General features: G+C 39.2%; 1 pseudogene; it reads left to right on the top strand.

Annotated features, from left to right (window-relative positions):
* Positions 1 to 612: 612 nt before the first annotated feature.
* On the top strand, positions 613 to 1,910 carry LOC145355608 (tetraspanin-7 pseudogene; annotated as a pseudogene).
* The last annotated feature ends 10,692 nt before the right edge of the window (positions 1,911 to 12,602 follow it).

Here is a 12,602-nt window from a genome sequence, read left to right as displayed (position 1 = left end):
AAAAAAATACAGTGAAGGGTCAGTTTAAATACCCCATAACTTTTGTTCCGTTACGATGTTGGTGAAATCTCGAAAAGGCAGTCAGAGGTCGACATGAACAGCGTTCAGTGGTCCACCACCATCTCCCCAGGATAATCTCACCTGCATCCTTTTAATGTCACCAAGTCCTCGAATGTGAAACATCATCCGATTGCAAAGAGAAATACATAAATGAAACGACGCTGAACGAATTGCCCAGCGATGCCCTTCCCAGCATGAACTGATTGTCCAAGAAGGCAGGATTCGCTGGGAGTTGGTTGTGAGAGACAGGCTGGCCAGGAAGCTGATGGTCTGCAGAGAGGGGGGCGGGTGCGGGGGGGAGCCCGGTGAGGCAGTACTAACCCGGCTCAGTGTGTGTTCACAGGAGCTCCGGAGTCTGATCGAGTGAATGTGAGTGAGACTGATGCTATCAGCGCCTGCGAGGCTGTACAACGGGATGTTTACCGTGGCCACACTTGCCTAGAGCCACCCCACACCCTCCCAGAGGTGGCCCTCCAGATTTCCATTGCAAATTGCCACCACAGAAGTCTTGACTCTCTCTCTCTTGTCAGCCGCTGGGGAAGAGGGAGGCAAATGGCTTTGCTCAAACTCTCCTTGATGGGGTTCAGCTTCATCTTCTGGGCAGCTGGGCTCACCATGTTCACGATTGGCATTTGGGCCAAGATCTCCCTGGGTAGCTACCTGGAGCTGTCCACTAATGACTACCCCAACACTCCGGCCATCCTGCTGGCCACCGGCGCCGCGGTCATCGTCTGGGGCTTCCTGGGCTGCTTCAGCGCCGCCACGGAGCACAAGTGCCTCCTCAAGACCTACGGGGTGTTCCAGCTGGCGGTGCTGATCGGCGGCTTGTCCGCCGGCCTCTCGGGCTTGTTCTACCGCAAGGACATCGCCGAGGGCTTCCGCAACGGGCTGGCCGCCGCCATCCAGGTGTACGCGGAGGACGAGGAGAAAGCCAACGCCATGGACGACATCCAGCGCACCCTGGACTGCTGCGGGGTGGAGAGCTACAAGGACTGGGTGTCCTCGCCCTGGTCCCAGGAGCAGCTGCGGAACGGCTCGGTGCCCCTGAGCTGCTGCACCGTGCGGAGGGGCTGCCAGAACAACCCCCTGGCCCTGGGCGCCCAGGGCATCTACCAGGACGGCTGCTTCAAGAAGATTTACGATTTCGTCAACGACAACTTGTTCCACATCGCCACCGGGGCGCTGGGACTGGCGGTGATCCAAGTGATTGGCATCGTGTTGGCCTGTCTACTGGCTTCCAGGATTCCCAACCCTGAAGTGCAGGAGAACACAAGAAGTGCCCCTCTCTGATAAAGACACCCTCCCTGGGGTCTGGGCTGTGACCATCTCCCAACAAACCACCATAATAATATGCTCCAAGACCCTTTTATTGCTAAGGACATGTTTCTAATCTAAAATTTGAGGACGACTAAATTATTTTTTTTGGGAGGAGATTTACAACTTGAACGTGTGCACCCTGATTGAAATAGGAGAGTTTAAAACCGGACACTTTATTTTTAAATATGCTTCTTGGATTAAAAAAAAATGTTTGGCATAAGTGACCTGCTAGATTTGCTGCATGGCTACGAAAGGTTCTTTCTGGAAAATAGGAATGTTTTACAAGAAATCAGGAATGTTTTACAAGTATCTATCTTCGGGAGGGTGTGCATAACGAGCAATGATTAGGTTGACCCAGGCATGCAAACTATCCCAATAGTTCAACAGCGCAATTTTCAGATAAGTAATCGGTACACCACCACTAACGGAATGACTATAGATGGGAGTTAAGAAGTCAACAGTTTCTTTAAAAAAGTTATAACCGGATCTCTTTTCAGGAGGCATCATTTAAAGTAAGCTGTTAACACAGCAATTTCTAGCAGGGTGCTAAAACAGCATCATCATTAACTACAATTTGCGTTTGTCTAGCGCCTTTAATTTAATAAAACTCCCACAGGCGCACAAAGGTATAACAGAATTGTGAAGCTGTTAATTACCCAGATAACCGCAAGTTCAGTCAAGTCTATGTCACCAAACATCTTAATAATAATAACACGGTTATATTTTCACACATTTTACACTTTTCGATGCAAGTTGTTTTTGGCTGCTGCTTCGATTCAATCTGATTGCTCTTCCTGAGATTTTCAGAACAAAGATTTCAATACTCTCTCTTCAGTACCTTTCACCCCTATCAAAAGATAAATGAATGCAAGTAACATTGCTAAGAGTTCATTGGATCCTATTAAATATTGAATGTAGACAACGTATTTGCAGTAAATGATCATTCATAGTTTAGCCACATTTTTTCACAGATTAAGCAAAATCAAATCTGCGACATTGTATCATGGATATGATGTCGTAGGCGCAGGCTGCGTGAACGCCAAGAGTTTTTCTTTGTTAGTCCTTTAGGCGACTAATTGCAGAAGTTAAATAGTGTAAGGATGAACTATTGTGAAATCAGTTATTGCAGAAAGAAAATTCTACTTTTCTTTGCAGTTTCTTAGTGCCTGTCTTCAGGGAAGATGTAGAAAATCTCCCAGAAAGACTTGGTGACAAAAGGACTTGTGATACCAAGGAACTAAAATAAATTAGTATGAGTACAGAGGTAGTACTTGAAAAGTTAGCTGGGTTGAAGGTTGATAAATCCCCTGGGCCACATGAACTTCATCCCAGATTTTTCACAGGTGGATAAAGAGATAATGGTTAAATAGGTGGTTATCTTTCACAATTCTGTGAGAAAGATTCCTGCAGACTGGAAAGTAGAATATGTGACCCCATTATTTAAGAAAAGAGGAAGTGGAGAATGGAGAACTGCATAGCTGTTTGTCAATAATAGGGAAAGTGTTAGAATCTATTATAAAGGATGTAATAACTGGATTTTTAGAAAATAATGTCAATTCATAGAAACTCTACAGTGCAGAAAGAGGCAAATGGGCCCATTGCGCACTAACAACAATCCCACCCAGTCCCTTGCCCTGTAGCTCCATATATTTATCCTGCTAATTCCCCTGACACTAAGGGTCAATTTAGCATGGCCAATCCACCTAACCCGCATATCTTTGGATTGTGGGAGGAAACCAGAGCACCCAGAGGAAGCCCACAGACATGGGGAGAATGTGTTAAAAAACACACACAGACAGTTACCAGAGGCCAGAATTAAACTCAGGTTCCTAACATTGTGAGGCAGCCCACGTTGGCACAACCAACATGGACTTATGAAAGGGAAATCATTTTGACAGACTTGTTGGAGTTTTTGTTGAGGGTGTTTCCTGTAGAATAGATAAAAGAGAACTATTGGATATGGTGTATTTGGATTTTCAGAAGGCTTTTAGGTGGTTAGTAAATGTAATTAGAACACATGGGATAAAGGAAATATACTGGGACGGAACTGAGAATTGGTTAACAAATAGAAAGCAGAGAGTAACATTGCAGTTTGTTACTAGTGGAATACCACAAGGAACAGTGCAGAGCCCACAAGTGATCACAATCTATATAAATGATTTTGATGTGGGGACCATATTTCTAAATTTGCTGATGGCACAAACTGAGTGGGAATGCAATTTGTGAGGAAGATGCAAGGAGGCGTTAATAAAACTTGGACAAGAACATGACTGATGGAATGTAATGTGAATAAGTGGGAAGTTATTCACTTTGATAGAAAAAATAGATGGAATATTTCTTAAGTAGTGAGAAGTTGGAAGAAGCGGGTGCTCAAAGAGCTCTTGGTTCCTTGTTCATGAGTCACAAAGCTTGTCTGCGAGTGCAGCAAGCAATTAGGAAGGCAAATGGTATATTGATCTTCATCAAGAGGGAATTTGAGTACAGGAGTAAGGATGCCTTGCTGCAGTTATATAGAGCCTTGGTGAGACCTCACCTGGAGTATTGTGCACAGTTTGGCCACCTTATGCAAGGAAGATGATACTTGCCATAGAATGGGTGCCATGGATGTACACCAGATTAATTCCTGGGATGGTGGGATTGTTTTATGAGGACAGATTGATGAGACTGCATCTGTAGTTCCTTGAATTATGAAGAAGAAGGGGTGATCTCACTGAAACTTACAAAGTTCTTGCAGGACATCATATGGTGGATGTAGATGAGATGTTTCTATGTTCCTATTAGTGATTGTTTAAGTTCTCAAGTGGTTAGACATTCAACTGGAAGTCACTTGAAAACAAAAACATTCCTAATTTCACCTTTTCTAACATGCTATAGTGCAAATTATTACACTTGGTGAATGCTGGAAAACAATTATTTTATAATGTTTAATGAAACTAATAGGATAAATTATAAGTACCGATATCAGAAAACTTAAATGTTTCACAGACAATGATATAAAAAAATAAGTGAATGAATTTAATTGTATATATTTGAAAATGATGAGAACATAGTGCACAGGTTTCCTTATCAAATACGTTGAACTCTTACCAAGCTATTGGCAAGGTTATGATTGAGCACCTGAAGGTGTGCCCCTTCCCATTACTATAGTTAGTGTAGTGATTCATAACACTGACTGAAGAAACAAAATAGCAGATGTATACAATACAATTTTATCTGCCCCTCTCATTTCCTGAAGGTTTCTCTCATTTCCTGAAGGTTTGCACTCATGGGCAGTGGGTGTGGGGGCACAATTAGATGGACCAATTTCACAGCCTGGACACCCTCCAGTGCTACAGCAGGTAAGTATATAGCAAGTGTGTTTGTTAACCATCCTCTTGTATTGTAACTATTAAAGCGAGGAAATTCATCTAGTCTTATCCTCACCTAATGTTCAAATGTGCAGTTTCCTGGGTGCAATAGTTATCAGAAGAGGAAATCGTAACTAATTTTGATAGGACATGCATGGAGATGATGAATCTGCTTGTGTAGGAGTCCAAAACTAAGGATCACAATAAATCCTACAGCAAAATCAGATGAAAGATCTTTACTCAAAAGTGGTAAGAATAAGTGGAAATTTGCCACCACATGGAGTGGTTATGGTGAATAATATAGAGTCATTTAAGAGGAAACTTGGTAAGTACAAGAGAAAGAAAGGGGTAGAAATGTATGCTGGTGAGTTGAAATGCAATATAGTAGGAGGCACCTGGGGCATTAACACCAGTATAGACCAGTTGGTTTGAATGGAATGTTTCAGTGCAACTAAACATGAAATAGCAGCTGTTTACTTAAAAATATAATGGTTTTATATTTCTATTTACTATAAATTTTGTGTTAGTTCTAGTTTATGACAAAGATTTAGTTATGTATTAGATCTCCATGAGAAACATTGGAGCTGAATATAAAATTCTACATGATTCTGTTCCTAGTTTTGTTAGATCAGTCTTTAGAAATGGACTTGAGCCAAAATCTGAAGCTGCATTAATTTCTTTAGACCTAAAAATTTTCAGTTTTCAAAACTTTAATAGGCTTAATATTTACAATGTATTCCATTTACCTAAGTGTTAAGAATTGGGGAAAATAATGTAAAAAAATGGAAAACTGGGAATTGGTTAGAAGCAGACGGCTGGATAAATGATGAAATGTGAGTTAGCCTATCAATGGAAAACAGGTATTTTTATATATGTGACTGCAGAAGTCAGTGGGGTTATTGAAGTGGTAAATTCAAAGTGGAGAGCTAAGGAAATTGACACATACCTGCCCAAAGCTGACTCCACAGAGGATAAAATCAAAGGAAAAGAAATGGTATAACCATAGAAAACTAACAAGAAAAGAGTGGGAAACAGTTAACATCAGAACTGCAGCAAGTTGCAACTAATATCGCCCAAGAGAGGCAGCATTTCCCGCCTTTGCTGAACCAGAGGACTGTTTCCCAGGTGTCACCACCTTAGCCTAGTTGTAGTGGTTATTTGCTGGATTTAGCTCATAGGGTTACTTAATATTGGATGTTGTTTTGGAAAAGGGGAATCTCAGAGTTCACATAAAATATAGATAGTTTTGGGGACTAAGGGATAGTTTCATGTAACATTATGCGTATGTAGTCATCAATAAGCTTAAGTATTGTAGAGTATTAAAGTCTTTTTTGTTGTGTGTGTTTTTGTTTTAAAATAATAAACATTCTTTATTACAGTCCACAACCACTGGACTGTTTCCTCACTGGGTTGTACATCATTCCTCACATAATACCTCAAAAAAACACATTCACTACTACAAACCGCTATTCCAAGTTACCCTTCTGGGTTTTGGGATCCCCTTGCATTTAATAGCAACATGGTTCAAAACATAAATTGGGGGCTCCTGGCTGGGATTTTAAGAAGCATAATTCCTTGGATGTAGGGAATTTGTGGCTTTTAAACATAATGAGAGTGAGGAATGCATGGAACCAAGTGAGGAAGTGTGTGATTTGCATTAAGGTGACTGCAAGAATGGCTCTTGCTCTGGCCAAGACTTGTTTGGGAGTAGACAATATAATCTTGGAAAGGTTGAAAAGTGTATCTATAACAAAACTGATGGAATTGGCAAAGGTATTACAATTAAGATTATCTACACAGCTTAAAAAAACTGAGGTAATTGCAGAAATAGTGAAGCATTTAAATGTAAAGGAGTGGCCAGACAGACCAAGTATTTTGACAAGTGAGGAAATTGAATTAGCTAAAATTAAAATACAACTAGAAATGAAAATAAAAAATAGGAAAAATAAAAAAGGAGAAAGAAATAGAGATGTCAGAACTTGAAATGCAGAAGTTAGCAAAGGTGGAGAGGGAAAAGGAGAGAAAGAGAGAATTTCAACTTCAAATGCAGGCAGTGGAAAAGAGAGACCAGAGCAGCTAGAGAAAGCTAGCTGTTAACCTAATGAAAAGATGTTTAGATTTGTGCAGGCACTTTTTAAATTTGTCATAAAGAACATTGAGATTTTTGAACTCCTCTGAGAAGATAGCCAGACGAATGAAATGTTCGCAAGGTATTTCAACATTGCCCTTACAGGGTAAACTTGTAGGTGGGACTAGTGAAGTCTATGCATCTTTGTCAGAGGAAAGGCCTGGGGAGTACGGTACAGTGAAAAACTCTGTATTCAGTGTTTATGAGTTAGTACCAGAGGCTGACAGGCAAAATGTAAGATAATAGACAGACTTGTATTGAATTTTACATGGTTAAACAAACCCATTTTGAAAGCTGGGTGACAGCATTAAAATAGAAGAACTTATGAGGCCCTTAGAGAAGTTAATCTGTTGGAAGAACTTGTGTGGAGGAACAAAGATTTAAAACTGAAAGACAAACCACAGGACTTGCTGATAACTTTGAACTGGTTCACAGGTCAGTGCCTTTTTTTGACACACTTTTGAATCTGAAAAAGATAGAAAGTGGGAAGGTGAGAGAAATGACAGTCAAACAAGAAAGGGAGTGGTTGAAAATTCCATGGAGACTTCACCTCAAATTAAAAAAGATGGCACTGAGGGATTGAGAGCTAAGGGGCAAACAGATACTTTCACTATAATAAACTGGCCATATAAAATCATTATGCTGTAGGTTACATGGAAAGCTCTTTGGAGTTATAAATTTTAAAAAGGAAATATTAAATCTGGAGATCAAGAGAAACCAACTGGGTTTGTACACAAAGACCAAACTATAGAGGTGAAAGTGTATGCACCAATTGTACAGGGGCAAAGTGACCAGCAGGTGGCTGATGCATTGAAGAATTTTGTACACGAAGGAAAAGTCTCTCCATGTAGGAGAAATGGCATGCGGAAATATATTAAAATTTTAAGAGATACAAAAGCCAGTCAATCCCTAGCATTGTGGGAAAAGGATATTTGTTGTCCAGAAGGAATTTTGAAGAGTAATATCCATGGCAAAACAAGAAAAAAATACTTTGGTGAAAATAATCTTAAGGAGTAGATTGAAGACAGGAGAAGTAGATATAGGGATAATAAAAATGTTGCCCATTGTAGAGATTCAATTCGTTCTAGGAAATTATACAGCTGGATCACAGATAGTAATGATGCCTATGGTGGTCTAACAGCTGGTAGAAAATCCAGCTTTGGATCATCCCTGTGTGTTTCCTGATTGTGTAGGAATAAGGTCACAAGCTCATAAGGTAATGAAAAAATGCCCATACATGTTAGTGCAGATGACAAGTAGGCAGAAATACATCAAATTGTATTATCTTCTGAGTATAGGAAAGAAATTCTAAGGATAACTTATGAAATTCTAGTAAGGCGACATCTAGGAATAAAGAAAACATGAACGAAGTTACAGAAACAGTTTTATTGGCCAGGACTATATAAGAATGTAGCTAAATTTTGTCAAACCTGTCAGACATGTCAAGTAATAGGAAAACCAGAAGCTGTAATAAAACCAGCACCTTTGATCACTATTCCAGATTTCAAATAACTTTTTACAGGAGTCCACTGTGTAGAACTATTGTCGAAAGGGTGATGTGGAAATCAATGCTTGTTAACTTTTATGGAAATATCCATTAGATTTCCTGAAGTCATACCATTAACAACCATTACTTGCGAGATAACAATAGAATCATAGAATCCCTACAGTGCAGAAAGAAGCCATTCAGCCCATTGAGCCAGTGAGGAATAGAGGAATTAACCAAGTTCTTTACTAGATATGGTTTACCGAAAGAGGTACAATCAGATCATGGGTCAAATTTCATGTCAGGATTATTTAAAGAGGTTATGAATAGCCTGGAAATAAAACAGTAGAAATCACTGATATATCACCCAGTCACAGGGAGCATTAGAGAAATGGCATCAAACTCTGAAAAGAATGAGGAGTGCATAAAGTCAAGATTACTCTCATGATTGGGACAAAGGGATTCCATTTTTATTAGGGATGCAGCAAATTATTCTACCAGATTTAGTCCTTTTGAATTGGTCAAGGACATGAAGTTAGAGTACCACTGACAAGTTATCAAGTAAGTAGTCAGAGTCTACACTTTCAGAGAAAAACTGAATGGGACTTGTGAGGTGGTAAGGAAGCATTTAAAGATAGCACAGCAAGGAATGAAAGCAATGGCTGATAATAAAGCACAACTTTGTAGTTTTGAAGCAGGGAAGAAAGTGTTACCTGTGCTGGGCTAACCACTAAAAGCTAGATTTATGGGGCTGTATCAAATCAAAAGAAAACTGAGTGAAGTTAATTACTCAGTTAGAAAGTAACTTGAGAAAGACATAAATCCCATAGAGTGGGCTATATTAACTTGCTTAAGAGATATTGAGAAAGAAGAGATGAGGACAAGCAGGAGGTCTTGATAATAATGAAACAGGGAGAAAATGGGTTAAATTTTGATAGTGACTTCCCTCTAATTCACTTGGGTAAAGAGGAAGCACTGAAAAATTTAAACAACTGGTTAAGTTATCTTCCAGGTAAGAGCTGAGGTGAATTGGAAGAGTTACTGCAGTCTTATAAATGTATTTATGGGAATAAATTAGGTTAAAAGGAGATAGCGATGCATGATGTAAATGTGAGGACACAGTTCTAGTAAAGCAATATCTGTATAGGTTAAATCCAGCAAAGTTATCACAAGCATAGAAGGAAATTGAATATATGCTCCAATGTGACATTATTAAATTGAGGCATAGTGATCGGAGCATCCCTATTGTAATGGTGTCGGAGCCGAATGGAACTCAAATACTTTGTGTGGACTACAGAAAGTGAATGCGGACACCAGGGGGGATTTGCTTCCTATACCACAGTTATAGGATAGCATTGAAAAAGTTGGACAGTCTAAATTCATCACAAAAATAGACTTGCTAAAGGGCTATTGGCAAGCACCTTTGCCTGGGAAGCAATCCCTGCATACTTGATGCCAAATGGACTTTATCAATTCAAAATTATTCTGTTCGAAAAGAAAAATGCACCCACGATATTTCAGAGACTAATGGCCAAAGTTTTTCAGGGACTGTGCAACATACATTGATGACTTAGTGGTGTTTAGTTCAAGGTGGGATGCACATCTGCAGCATATGAAAGAACTGTTTGAATGCTTAAAATAGTCTAATCTTATTATGGTAAAAGGTGAATTTGCTAAAGCTCAAATTTCATATTTAGGACATATTGTGTGTGGGACTTGGCCAAATAGCCCCCACGCGATGTGAAAATACAGGCCATTTGGGATTTTCCAGAACTACAACAAAAAAAGAGACTTTGAGGTTTCTGGGAATGAGCAGATTTCATTGTAAGTTAGTGCTGGCCTTGAGCAGTGTGGTAGCACTGCTAACAGAACCCTTGAAGAAGAACAACTGGATGAAGAACTGCCAAACTGCATTCTGACAACAAAGCCAGTGTTAACCACACCAAATCATGACAAACAATTGAAATTGGTTGTGCATGCTACTGTCACTGGTGTGGGAACAGTGCTGTTACAAGAAGATGAACTTGGACTTAAGAAGCCTGTGGCATATTTCTCAAGGAAACTAAATTGTCACCAACAAAAGTATTCTAACCTTGAAAAAGAGACTTTAAGTTTGGTAATTGCTACATTTTGAGGTTTATGTTGTCAGCATTCCTTCAGAGACAATTGTATATGCAGACTATAATCACCTAAAGTTTCTGGAGAAATTTTGAGACAGGAAAACTTAGTTATTTCAATGGAGTTTGTTAGAACAACTAATTAATGTAGAAGTCATTCATATGGCCGGGAGAGAGAATATCACTGAGGATGCTTTATCACAAGTGTAAAAGAAACAATTGGGAACATTGGGTGTAAATACTCTGGGGGTATATTTTATGTTAGTACACGCTCTTAAATCTTTGTAACCGTTGATAAGGTAGAACCAATAAATGGTTGAGAAATGAAATAGTCTTTAAAATTAAGATGTTTAATTTTAAAAAGAGGGAATTGTTAAGAGTTAGGGAAAATTAAGATGAAAAAAACAAGAAAAATGAGGAGTTGGCTGGAGGCAGATGGCTGGAGAAATGATGAGATGCAATTCCCCAGCCATGGATGGAAAGTAAATATTTTTCATATGTGACTAGAGAAAACAATAGGGCTATAAAAGTGGGAACTTCAAAGTGGAGAGATAAGGAAATTGACAGGTACCTGCCAACACCCGACTCTGTAGGGGGACAAAATCAAAGGGAAAGAAATGGTATAACGGTAGAACACTAACAAGAAAAAAAGGAATAGATAGCCATCATCAGAACTGCAATAAGTTGCAGCAATATTCTCCTGAGAGAAGAAGCCATATCCCACCTTCACTGAATCGGAAGACTACTTTACTTGTGGCTACATTAACCTGGTTGTGGTAAATATTTGCTGGATTTAGCTCAAAAGGTTACTTAATATTGGATGTTGTTTTGGAAAAGGGATATCTTAGAGTTCAAGTAAAATGTAGGTAGTTTTGGGAACCAAGCGATAATGTCATGTAACATTGTGTGTGTATAGCCATTAGTATCCTTAAGTGTCGTAGGGTATTATAGTCTTCCTTGTTGTGTGCGCTTTTGTTTTACTTTTAAGTTAATAAATATTCTTCATGAATTGTTCACACAATGACTGGACTGTTTCCTCACTTGGATTGTACATCATTCCTCACATGATACCAAATAAAATACATACACCACCATGAACCAGTGTTTCAAGTGACCTTCTGGGTTTTAGGATGTTTTTGCATTTAATGTTAGTGTGGTTTGTAACACAAGTGATAGAGAAATATTATAAAATGGATGTAAAAATATGTTGTGCTTCATGACAGAACACTGATTTATAACTGGAAGATAATTAACAGTTGTTATCCCATGGTATTGGCCATGTTAAATGTGTCATTAATGTCGAAATCAACCTCACACTGTTACTGGATGGAGGCTGATTTTGCTGGCAAAATGGGGGCCAGTAAGATCATGAGAGGCGAGAAGTTGAATGCAAACTTGATTTTTACGCCTCTCAGACTATCTTACTGACTCTCCACACCGTTTGGTGTGGCAAACCGGTGAACCCACACCTAATGTCTGTGATGTGATTAGAACTGAGTTGAGGAGGAACTTCTTCACCCAAAGGGTTGTGAATCTGTGGAATTCCCTGCCAAGTGAAGCAGTTGAGGCTACCTCATTGAATGTTTTTAAGTCACCGCTGGGCTTATTCTGTCATTACCTCACATTCTGTTTATTCTCTTTGATGTTATGCGATCCATGAAATATGGATTTTTGCCCTTGATCTAGGTTTCTGCACAATTGTTTTATTGAAGGTGTTTCAAGTTGTGCAAGAATTGAAAGCATTGCTTTCCCTATATGAAGCTGATCAGAAACTCATTGTTCACAAATATGTGACATTTATCCTGGTTAAATTTGAAGAATTTTCTGTCTCGACTCCTTTGCTATTTTAAGATTACTACTTAAAAGAGCAAAATTCAGCTGCCATGTGTGAGTTAATAAACTTTTAAGGAGTAGCACTTCTAAAAGGTATTTTTTTTTGTAACTGAACTATTTATTACTTCGATCATCAAAATGATCACTTGGCCAATGGCATGCATTGAGTAATTGATATTAAGTTTATAAAATTCCCCTCAAATTGTGAGTATATTATGGGAAAAGGATGCCATTGTTCAGTTGGGGATTTCCTGAATAAACAAACCCTTATAAGAAGTTCTGTCTGGAAATCCCCATTCTGGGAAATAATCGAA

The sequence above is a fragment of the Carcharhinus amblyrhynchos genome, chromosome 19 (assembly GCF_965287045.1).
Source record: "Carcharhinus amblyrhynchos chromosome 19, sCarAmb.v2.hapA, whole genome shotgun sequence".
Lineage (NCBI taxonomy): Eukaryota > Metazoa > Chordata > Chondrichthyes > Carcharhiniformes > Carcharhinidae > Carcharhinus > Carcharhinus amblyrhynchos.
This window is presented reverse-complemented; position numbering and strand designations above follow the sequence as displayed.